The 12,827-nt window shown below is 38.5% G+C and overlaps 1 protein-coding gene and 1 pseudogene across 2 annotated transcripts in view; both read left to right on the top strand.

The window, feature by feature from the left end:
* OXR1 (oxidation resistance 1) overlaps positions 1-12,827 on the top strand; it is a 225,880-nt gene that overhangs the window by 89,040 nt on the left and 124,013 nt on the right. The gene's annotated exons all lie outside the window — the stretch shown is intronic.
* On the top strand, positions 8,557-11,939 carry LOC125924757 (60S ribosomal protein L18a-like; annotated as a pseudogene).

Here is a 12,827-nt window from a genome sequence, read left to right as displayed (position 1 = left end):
GGGAAATGTATGTTACAATATTAATATATTGATTAACATAATAGTAACATAATATAAAATGATAGTGTATTATTTATATGCGTTATGTTTTATATGTGTGTACATATAAAACATATAATGCATAAAATATATATAATTTTTCTTTCTCTTTCTCTCTGTCTCCATTGATATTTATTTTTTTTTTAAAAATTTTTCATGCAGTGTGAGAGCTGGCACACCAGAAATCTGTTGGGCAAGCTGGCAGGCTGGAAATTCAGGTTAGAATTGATGTTGCAGTCTTTGGTCTTAATTCTGCAGGACAGGACAGGACAGGACAGGCAAGCTGGAAAGGTTTCTGTGTCCCAGTCTTGAGCCTTAATTCCTTCTTCTTCAGAAAATCTCAGTCTTGTCTTTTACGACCTTCAACTAATTGGTTAAGACCTATCCACATTAATGGAACTTAACTCAATTTGCTCAACATCCACAGATTTAAATGTTAATAACATAAAAATTGCCTTCACAGCTACATAGTGATTGGTATTTGACGAAACAGCTGGACATATCACCTAGCCAAGTGAACACATAAAATTTACCCAGCACATTCTAGATATTTGAATTCCTGTTATGTGCCAGGCACAAACATGGTCTTACCCTCAGTGTACTTAAAAGTTAGTTGGAACTCTTTCACCTAGGATTCTTTGAAATAGTCCTGCTTTCAGAAAGATTCACTTACCCATTATGCCCAATCCCTGTATGCAGTACCATCAGATTTACAAAATTGGGGTGAAGGCTAAGACCTCTAACATCAGCTTAAGTTCCATAGCGTTATTGAGTAAGGAAGCATGACCACTATGGGAATTCTGGGCATGGTTCCAGTTATTCCAGGCAAACACAAGCATTTATGATTGTGGAGGAACCTGATTAGCTACTGAGAAGAAACTATCTTTGGGTGTAATGGTGATGATTGTGTGGCATAATGGAGATGGACAGTCCTGAGTTGAAAATCCTACAGTTGGACACAAGTTCTACGATGTTGAACAAAACCTTCCTTTTCATTGTCTATAAAGTAGTGATATTTTTTTTAATAATTTTTTTAATGTTTTATTTATTTTTGAGAGAGAGACAGAGCACAAGTGGGGGAGGAGCAGAGAGAGAGGGAGACACAGAATCCCAAGCAGGTTCCAGGCTCTGAGCTGTCATCACAGAGCCTGACATGGGACTCAGACTTGTGAACCATTAGATCATGACCTGAGCTGAAGTTGGACGCTTAACCATCTGAGCCACCTAGGCACCTAGGAGTAATATTCTTTCAGAGCTTTAGTAAGGGTCAAACAAACAAACAAACAAACAAACAAAAAAAAAAAAATATATATATATATATATATATATATATATATATATATATATATAAATTTCCCCACAGTGTGTTTCATACTGTTTATGTAGTAGTGTTCTTTCAAGTCAAGGCTGAGTCACAAGAAATTAAAACTGACCCAATCATATTTAAAAAAAGATAGAGATGATAATGATTGGGCAAGCATCAACACCCACAGCTTCATGGAGACAGGACTTGGTCCTAGAAAGTCAGGAGTCAAGGTTGTCTCTCTCTTTCTCTGCTTCCCCAAGGTCTCTCATTTTCACATTTCTCTTCCAGTCTTTTCCATTCTCCTTTATAGACTAGTTTCTTTCCTTATCCATTAACTTGCATGTGACTTCTGTTGTTATGACTTCAATTAGGCCCTAACTCTACATAGTCTTTGATTTTCAGAATTTATCTCTTAGTTCTGATTGCCCAGACTGTCTGCCTATGGAAGAGCAACCCTTGAGTCAAGTGTCAGGTGGGACCTCATCGTATAATCAGCCCGAGGAAAGGGTCATGAAGACAAATATGCCAACATAGGCCTATCTCTTCAACAAGTAGAAAATGTTAGACTTGGATGACATCCCTAGATGTGCACCTGTAGCTGCAGTGAAATCATATCACCTTGAACTTACTCAGACTCAAACCTCATATAAAGTATAGAATGTGCCGCCATTATTGTCATCTAACCCTCACAATAAGTAAATCTAACATTATAAAGCTTACTGTGAATAACATAATTAAAAAGGTGAGTATACCAACAAACAAACAGAAACACTTTGTAATTCCTCATCCATATCCCATTCACCACTAAGGTTTCATAGTTATCTTAAATGCAATGTGGTTTGAGTGTCCAAACATCTGCATATAGACTTTCCTTTTGTTCTTCCTTAAACGATACTTTATTGTGCTTATGCACTTTTCCACATGTGGTGCATACACCAAACCATGCATACCATGTGTATGGAAGACTTAATGATTGTTTTCAATCATAAATTTGGCAATACATGTTTCTTAGCTCTTCCTTGTTGACTTAAAAATCACCCTTGTGTAAGCTGGTATTCCATGTGGTCACATTATCACTGGTCATTCCAAATGGAATATAATTATTCTGAATTACAGATGGTGCTGATTAATACTTGATCTTATTATTTTGGTTAATTATATTGCTAAAATAGGTGGTAGAACAGGAAAGGATTTACTAAATTTCATTTAAAAGACCTAAGGTTTTGCAACTAATTAGTTTCTGAGCCAAATATTTGACTCCTGTTTTTGTGCTTTTCTTCCTGAATTTACTGTCTTCCTGAACTTTGCTGTGTTCCACAGTCATGGACTACCAAGTTATTTGAAAAAATAGGCTGTTAATAGCCAAAAACTACAAAAATAAGGAAAATATGGCTATGCGAGGACAAGGCATTGCTAGTAATGGAGAGAGTATAAAACTTATTCCTTATGCTCACGGTTTTGTACCATCTTGTAACAGGGAACACAAAATATGTAATTAGTGGGACAAATCTGCATATTTACATGAATTTTAAAAATGCTTAGATGCCACCACCTTTTCCTTTTCTGTCATGTACAGTATTGTTGATAACCACCAAATTCGATATTAGCTTTTAGCTTTCTATAAAATTCTGTGGGCATTGTTCTTTTTAAGACTTGCAGCATGAGAAATCATGCTTATGAACTCATCCATTTGTTTTCTGGGAATAGTTGCAGAAATCGTAGCAGTAACAAAACTCTGTTGCTTTATTTACTGAAGTGTTGGATTGCATGATTTTAAACCAAGGACAAAGAGAAAAGAGGAAGAGTTTTACTAACACTGTCAATTGCCTTTCCAGCACACAGCTGATTAAGAAATGCTTGTACAGCTATTTGCAATAACGTAGAAGACATGTCTACTCTTTGATAATTGCTATATAAGTTTTCCTTGTTTATTCTCACAGAGTGGTTCTCAAAAAGTTTATGTAATGTGTGGGAGGATTATACCAAGAAGGAAGTGTTTCAGAAATGGTTTAAGCTGCTTCTGTATGTGCATAAGCATGTGAGCATATTTGTGTGGCCCATGTACACGTGTACGTGTATGATTCATGCATCTCTTTGCACAAAGGATTTGAGGTCACAGGATGTCATTCCGGGTAAAAAGGCACATCAAATTATAATCAGCTAATAGAGCAGGCACTACATAATGTTCTCTTCGGCATAGATTTCTGGAAATCTTACAAGCTGAAGAAGGTGAGATCCTGGGGCTTTTAATTTGCACGAGGGTAAAATCATCCCTTTGCGCTGAAAGGGTGTGAGGAAAAGATTTCCCTAGGGAAGGCAAGCTTTTAGAAGAGCTCACTGTACAATTCATAAAGACACAAACTGTCATATTTTACATTTGAAAACTAAAACTTTAAAAATTATTTACCAAAATTAAAACTACAGGAATTAAAACATAAGGGCGAGGTGTGGCTGGCTTTTGACATTGCTAATCTGGTTTCTGTCTCAGGTCTATTTGTATGGGTCAGAAGCTCTTCCTTCTCCAACAAGACTCAGCCTAGGCTTGCCTAATAGCCTGCTGTAATTGAGCCAACCACCTTCTGTAGGGGAGGAGCCAGGACAGAAATAGCTAGGATTTAATGTTGTGAACAAGGGCTTCCTAAAAACCTTAAATCTTATCTCCTACTTCTCATTTGGGTTGAAAGGACATTAACACTAAGCTTCGAGGAATGGAAATTAGTTATTTGCGATAAGGCCCTTTTTCCTTCCTGGTTGAAAGCAACCATTACAAAGTAGTCATCCTAACAAGTAAATACTCATATTGTTTTTATTATGTGTGATTATAATCCATTCTTGTCCCCTGATGTCATGACATAAGTATCTTTGAGTAGAACTCTATTAAGGAACTTTCTAAGAAAGAAAGATGGTAATTTGAGGGACCTCTCTAGATCTTTTGGGAGAATTGGGAGGGTGAGAAAATAGTGGTTAAGAGCATGGGCTTTGGTATCACAGCAGAATACAACTTCCCTAAGCCTCCATTTTTTTTCGTAAAATGGGGATAATAATAGGTCCTGCCTCAGATATGGCATATAAAGTATTTAGCAGATCTACTAGTTTCCTGTTGCAGTTGTAACAAATTACAAAAATATGAGTGGCTAAAAACAACACAAATTTAAAATTTTATAGCTTTGGTGATCTGAAGTGCAAAACGCTTCCCATAAGGCTATGTGGGTAGGTGGGGCTGCTTTTCTTTTTGGAAACTCTAGGGAAGGATCCATTTTCTTGCCTTTTCTAGCTTGTAGAGGCCCCCTGCCATGTTCAAAGCCAGCAGTGGCCAGTCAAGTCTTTCTCACATCACATCACTCAGCCACAGACTCTCCAGTCTCCCTTTTCTACTTATGAGGACACCTGTGATTACTTCGGTCCCATCAGGATAATTTCCTATCTCAAGGCCAACTAATTAGCAACCCTTAATCCCATCTGCAAGCTGAATTCCTCCTTGCTGCGTAAGGGAACCTGTTCACAGGTTCCAGGGATTAGGACAAGGACACGTGTAGGGGTCATTTGTTCTGCCTACCATACCAGAATACCTGCCACTAAATCAACCCACAGGAGCTGTGTCGGTTTTTGCCATTCTTACCCCCCCCAAAAGGAAGAAACCCTCTCTGAATGGTTTTTGTTGTTCAACAAGATGCCAGCTGACCAATGTCCCAGAAACCAGATAAATACAAAGCCCTCCCTCACTCCATGTCAAAACCCTTTACAAACAGTAGTTTTGGCACTCTGCCTTTAAAGCTGAAAAAAAAAGAAGAGTGTTGTTACATCTGACCTAAATACACGTGGTCTACAGCATTCTTGTTCTCTCTTCACACTTCTTTCTTGAGGATATCGTCTGCTATGGTATCAACTCACCTCTATGCAGCTGACTCACCCAAAGTAGAACTTGAATGCTAACCTTTCTGTCAAGCTTAAGGGACCACATGTCCAGCTTGAGCTGGGAACCTCCTCCTGAATATTCTGTGTGTCCCTGAAATATCTCCGGAATTCAAATGACTGCCTTTGACTCAAACCATCCTTCCTCCCTGCTGGTTGCAAGGGCAGCGCTCCTCTTTCTGGCATGTAGACAAAAACACCTGCCCCCCTCGTACTCCTTATCCATTAGCTTGCATGCGGCTTCTGTTGTTAGGACTTCAATTAGACTCTGCCGCCCTTGTGCTCCGTACCACTCTTACAAGTGCCATCCAAGTTCAAGCTTCTTGTACCTTTGTCAGGACTATAGGCAGAGCCTCCTAATTGTCTCGTGTTTTCCTCCCTTCACTGATATGTGCCAATACCCCCAGGAAGCCTCAGGTCCCTCCTTTCCATACCTTTGGCCTTAAATCAATCCCACTTTGTATTAAATCCATTTTTGTCAGCATACTGAAGGGCTCAAGGAATTATTTTTAAGTACCTACCATTTGATAGACATTGTATTTAGACATTTCACATGCAATATCTCATTTAACCCTAATTTAATGCCCTAGCAGGTAGATGTTATTTCTACTTTTTAATTAGTGAGGCAATTGGGGGTTAGAAAGCTTTGAATATAATTCAGCCAAAACTACACAGTAAGCGGCAGAGAGAGAATTCAAACTCTGATGTATCTGATTTCAAAGCCCCTGTTTCTACCACTACACTGGAGCCCTCCCATTTGACTTTTTTAAGGCATCTGTTTTGTGAAGGCTTGCTCAAGTTCATGTATTTTAACAGCAAATCTTCCAGTAGCCTCATGACAAACATATGTGTGCTCATGCTGGTGGTGGTTTCTGTAGGCAGCTAAGGACTGCTGGTGTGTTTTTGGTTTTGTTTTTGTTTTTTCTCAAAGATCTAGGACTTGTCAAACCTCTGCTGTTGACATGGCTTGTAGATAAATCTAGGTGCATTTCTTACATCCGGAAAAAAAAAATAGAAAAGAAAAACAAAAACAGATGGTGTGAGAAGGAAGTTATTTGTCCATGTGTGCATGGGTTTTACCCATGTTAAGGCTCTTCTGAAGTTAAATAATCCTGATAAATCTGTTCCCGTTCCATTAGAGATCAACTCTCAGTGACAAGCCAAAACATGCTTTTCTTCTTTTACCAAAACACCCACAAAGGAAATAGAAACCAGTTTAGCAACTTTGTAAGTGGGTGCGAAAGGATTCCTATAAATAAAGCCTCCATTGTGCCACTCTGTTCATGTTAGGTTTGGAATGCTGATGGTTTATGTTGTCCTACTCTGAACTTTTACTGACAACCTAGTGAATTAGCTCTAGCTGACTTCGATACTTCTTAAAGTATCGAACAATACTTTATGAACACGTGCTTAATCACAAACAATACTTTATGAACAGACTTTGTTCCCCTCCACCACTACTCTTCATCCTTTCCTGATCAGTTACTTTCTTAAAGAGAGAAAAACAAATAATGTAACTCAAACTAGGTGATCTTAATAATAGGAAGAATGCTGTCTGGGACATTAAGAAGCTTTATTGCTCATTTAAAAAAGTATCAAAGCAAATACTATAGAGAGGTCAGTTTGGGCAACTCTTTTCTATTCACATGGTGGCTCCCCTGCCTCCCCCCCCCCTTTTTTTTTTGAGTATGGAACCATAGAATGTAAAGAGCTGCAAGAAATAGACTTCAGTAATGTAAGGAAGTATCCTTGCAAATCTTATTCTTTTATAGGTAGGAAAATGCAGACAAAATTAACTACTAAATGTTGTTCTTGGATTTTTGTGTAGTTGTGAAAGCTAAGCATAGCAGAAGAAATTGACCTTAAACTTGAGAATTAAAAATGCTGTCTGGAGTTATTATTGGGTCATTATTCAAAATTGGAATACTGACAATGGGTCATATAAAAGTATTATGTCAATGTGAAATTGAGGTTGAAAACAACTCTATGGTTATTAAAAAATATCCATATTCATCCATAGTCATAGGAAGTATACCTAAGTATTTAGGGACAGAGGACCATGATGCATGTAACTTACCCTCAAATGGTTCAGCAAGTATATACACTGTGTGTGTGTATATAAATATAAATATATATATGATGTATATATATATATATATATATATATATATATATATATATATATACATATTTACATATCATGGAGAGAAAGAAAACACAAATGTAAAAGAAATGGGATAAAATATTACAGTGGTTGAATCTATGTAAAGAATAATGAGCATACCTTTGTCCTAAGCAATGTTAATTTACATAGATGAGCAAATGATGCATGAATCTAGATTTCCATCCAAGAAGATTATAATTAACAATAGACCTATAAATTCAAGTGTTTGCTAACCATATCCATTAGGACATTCCACTGATAATTCAAAATTAACCTTTCCACAAGTGGTTTTACAAGGTCCCCCTTTAACCTGAATTTCTTCATTGTTTCTGGTACCAAACTAGATCCTTTCCTCTATTTCCCTTACCACATCTCCTCCACCAACACAAGGAAACATTCATGACACTCCAAGTCTGATCAAATCAAAAGTTAGAATCAACCCTTAAAATAACAAAAAAATTGGATTATTATGAATATGTTTTTGAAACTCGCATCAGGTGTGTACATATTCATTCAGTCAATATGGTTTTCCACAGCAACTTCTGTGTCTAGCAACTTCTGGTTGGGTCATTGGACACATACTTATTGGCCTCCTACAGTGTTCTAGAGGCTGTTTTGGATGTGAGGAAAATAGCAAGGAACATTCTTAGAGCTTAAATTCTAGTGGGGGTGGTTATTCAGAAGCAGTGGTAAGTGTCATGAAAGAAAAGTGTATAAGGGGGTGTTTCCTTGGGTACTGTAATCAGGGAAGACCTCTCTAGTGAAGAAGTATATGAACAGGGATTTAATATAATGGTGAAGCAAAGTCAGGCTAATGTCTTGGAAGAACATTCTAAGAAAAGGGGAATTTCAAGTGTGAAGGCCTTAGGCCAGGAGTATGCTTGGTGTTCAAGGAACAGCCGAGAGGCCTATGTGTATTATTATACTCAGTGAGCAAGAGGATAAGGAAGGAAGGGAGTTCCTAGGTCTGGATCCTGTGATCCACTCTGTGAGCAGTGAATCCACTCTGCCAGGTCTAATTTAGTCTGGGTATTGATTTCAGTTGTCCTCATGATTTTGTGCTTAGACTGAGAACACAAACTGGACTGCATTTTGTGGGGAAGAAGGGATATTGAGGACCAAGGACAAGGTGAAGGAGTCTCCCAAGTGCAAAGATGTTGCCCTGAAGATTACTGACCCTGAACTGGATAGACCCCAGAGAACTGAAAGTGTGGTGTCAGAAAGATGACAGCAGGAGGAGTAAAACCTTTGTCCTGCGTGAACTAGCATCACTGGTCAAACAGCCTGGACACCCCAGTCTCTTCTCTTTGCCTCCTCCCCTCCCCATTCATTGTTCCAAATGACTGTTCCAAAATTAACTAAGCTGATATCTAGGATCCTTTCTAGCCTTTAGGTAGTGATGGAGAGTCCTTTGCTTTTGTACTAAAGCAGTGACTTTTGTCAGGAAGTGTAATACATTGTTTTAATAAGTAAAGTAACTCGGTGCCACACTATCTCAACTGATGAATGGATAAAGAAGACGTGGTACGTATGTACAATGGAATACTACTTGGTGATCAAAAAAATGAAATCTTGATTTGCAACAATGTGGATGGAGCCAGAGTGTGTTATGCTAAGCAAAATAAGTCAGTCAGAGAAAGGCAAATATCATATGATTTCACTCATATGTGGAATTTAAGAAACACAACAGATGAACGTAGGGGAAGGGAAGGAAAAATAAGATAAAAACAGAGGGAGGCAAACCATAAGAGACTCTTAAATACAGAGAACAAACTGAGGGTTGCTGGAAGGGAAGTAGTTGGGGGGATGGGCTTCATAGGTGATGGGCATTAAGGAGGGCACTTGTTGGGATGAGCACTGGGTGTTGTATGTAAGTGGTGAATCACTGAGTTCTACTCCCTAAACCAATACTACACTGTATGTTAACTAACTTGAATTTAAATAAATAAGTTTAAAATAATAATAATAAAATAAAATAATGAATTCCAGTTTTTATATCAGTTTCTAGGCACATGGTCTAGGCACATAGACCAAATATAATATAATTTTAATTTACATACCTCTGTATGGTAAAAAAAAAAAAAAAAGTGCAAACAACAAAAAAAGTCATTCTGTTTTTTTCAAGAGAACTGACTTTTTTCCAGGATTGACTTACATGACTGAAACAGCTTGAATTATTTTCTAAAATATCTATTCCATTTTATTTTCTTATTCATCAGTTTCTAATCAATTCATCATTTTTCTTTCTCATTTTATTCTTCTCGATCTTTGTTGTTTCCCCTTCTTGATGTCCATAATCCTAAAGATTGTCTTCCTTTTGCTGAAAAATTCTGTCTGATAAGCATACCCTTTTCAAGTTCATGTAAAATAAATATAAAGTAAGAGTAGAAGACAAAATGGGGCAGAACATCATATGGAAATGAAAACAGTATATTCAAGGCACACTCTTCATATTTTATAATTAATAATTATAATTTACAAAGTAAAAAGTTAAAAATATATGCTATTAGGCAGTCTCCACAGCACCATTGATTGATATAAATATTTTAATCAGACGTTAACTTTAACATAATTCTTTTAGGATATAATAATTTTCATGTACTATATAGCTTCTTATGCATGTAACCATTCATTTTCTTCTGTAGACTTTATTGTAGGATCTTGAAATCAAGCTTAAAACTCATTCATCACGATGATCTGCATTTTTTCTTTTATTTCCTTTCTTTATCTCTTCTCATGATAATTTTTAATTTTCCAAATCAGACCAGAAAAGCTTTTTTTTAGATTATGGAAACACTAATTTGAAAAGACATTTGCACCTCCATGTTTACTGCAACATTATTTACAGTAGCCAAGATGTGGAAGCAACCTAAACGTCCATCCATAGATGAATGGAGAAAGATATGGAATACTACTTAGCCATAAAAAAAAAAAAAATGAAACCTTGACATTTGCAACGACATGGATGGATCTGGAAGGTGTAATGCTAACTGAAATAAGTCAGAGAAAGACATACCATAGGATCTCACTCATATATGGAATTTAAGAAACTAAAACAAGAACTTCCTTTCTTGGGTGGCAGCCAGAGCAGAGAGAGCGCCCTGAAGGCCTTGGGCACACTGGGAGAATACAAGGTAGTGGGGTGCCTCCTGCCCACCCCCAAATGCCACACTCCACCCCTCTATTACATGCGAATCTTTGCACCTGATCATGTTGTCACCGAGTCCCGCTTCTGGTACTTGTGTCTCAGCTGAAGATGAAGTCTTCAGGGGAAATCGTGGACTGTGGACAGGTGTTTGAGAAATGAGAAATGCCCCTTGAGGGTGAGGAACTTCAGCACCTGGCTGTGCTCTGACTCCCGCAGGGGCGCCCACAACCTGTACCGGCAGTACCGGGACCGACCGCGGCAGGCGCTGTCACCCAGCGCTACTGAGACACGGGCGGGTGCTCCACACCGCGCCGGGCTCACTCGATCCAGGTCACGAAGGTGGAGGAGACTGCAGCCAGCAAGTGCCACCAGCCCTCAGGCCAGCAGTTCCGGGACTGACGATCAAGTTCCCGCTGTCCCACCGGCTGCTGCATAGCCAGCACAATCCATAATGCACTGCCAGGGACCCAACACATTCTTGAAGATGCAGAGACTCCCTGTCCCCAGGCTGGCCGAAATAAACTCCTTGGGGGAAAAAAGACAGAGAGAGAGAAACAAACAAGCAAAAAAGGAACAAAGGGGAAAAAAAAGAGACAAACCAAAAAACAAACTCTTAACTGTAAAGAACTGGTGGTTACCAGAGGGGAGATGGTGGGGGGATGGGTGAAATAGGTGAAAGGGATTGAGACTTAATTTTTATGATGAACACAAGTAATGTATAGAATTGTTGAATCAACACAGGTATCAGGTTGTATACCTGAAAGTGATAGAACACTCTATGTTAACTCTAATGGAAGTAAAATTTAAAAAAAAATAATAAAATAAATAAAACATAAAAAATATGAAATAAAATAAATTTTGAAGAGAAAATCTTTTTTAATGTTTATTTATTTATTTTGATCCAGAGAGAGAGAGAGAGCAAGCATGAGGGAGGATCAGAGAGAGGGAGAGAGAGAATCCAAAGCAGGCTCCTTGCTGTCAGCACAGAGCCCTATGTGGGGGTCGGTCTCACAAACGGCAAGATCATGACCTGAGCTGAAAGGAAGAGTCAGACACTTAACTGACTGAATCACCCAGGTGCCCCAAAAGAGAAGATATTTTTTTTTTAATGTTGAATACAGGTCACACATGATGTTCCAATTTCAGGTATATAACATAGTGATTCAACAACTCTCTATATATGCTGTGGTCACAGGTGTAGCTACCATCTGTCACTCTGCAACACGATTGCAGTACCATCGACTATATTCCCTGTGCTGCACTGTTTATTCCTGTGACTTATTTATTCCATACTGGAAGCCTGTAGCTCCCACTGCCCTTCACCAATTTTGCCTGTCTCCCACCCCCACCCCTCGGGCCATCATGTTTGTTCTTTGTATTTATAGGTTTGATTCTACTTTTTTGCTTGTTTGTTTGTTCAAGCTTTGTTTTGAAGAGTTCATTCTAATCAATTTTTGCATTATAAAAAATGTTGTACAAACATGGCTTGTCTTGACATGGCAGGCAATATGTGAGATTTCTACACATGCTTTTATAGCTGTCTCTTCATGATGATCATTTAACAAGCTAGCATTTATTGGGTACTTACTTTAGGCCAAGTACTGTTCTACGTACCATGTACGTATTAAGTCATTTAATCCTGATAGCAGCCCTAGGAGGTAGGAACTATTAAAATCCTGGTTTCACAGATGATAAAACTGAGAGGCAGAGAGGTTGATAATTTACCCCAGGCCTCATGTCTGTAAAGTAGAGAACCAGAGATTTGAGCCCAGGCAGACTGGCTCCAGAGCCTTAACTGTTCATCACTCTGCAACACTTGCGTTAGCTGATGTAGCCCAGAGAATGCGGGAGGGATGCTGACTACTGAGTGCAGACTGCTGAGCAATGTAACAGGAGGGAAGAACAGAATGGAAAATTTGCTCCCTGCTTAATATGTGACATGTTTCCCAAAAGCACAGAACTGTAAGAGACTTTATTTTTTCTTTAGTCATAAAGTATGTGCACAAGGAAGAAGAGAATTTAAAAGGCTGTGTGTAGGCGTGCCGAGGTGGCTCAGTTGATTAGGTGTCAGACTTCAGCTCAGGTCGCGATGTCACGGTTTGTGAGTTCCAGCCCCATGTCGGGCTCAGTGCTGACTGCTCAGAGCCTGGAACCTGCTTCGAATTCTGTGTCTCCCTCTCTCTCTGCCATTCCCCCTCTCACACTCTGTGTCTCTTTCTCTCTCAACAATAAACATTAAAAAAAATAATGATAAAATA

This window comes from Panthera uncia, chromosome F2 (genome assembly GCF_023721935.1).
Source record: "Panthera uncia isolate 11264 chromosome F2, Puncia_PCG_1.0, whole genome shotgun sequence".
NCBI classification, from domain to species: domain Eukaryota; kingdom Metazoa; phylum Chordata; class Mammalia; order Carnivora; family Felidae; genus Panthera; species Panthera uncia.
The sequence above is the reverse complement of the archived record's forward strand: the minus strand, read 5'-3'. Positions and strand labels throughout refer to the sequence as shown.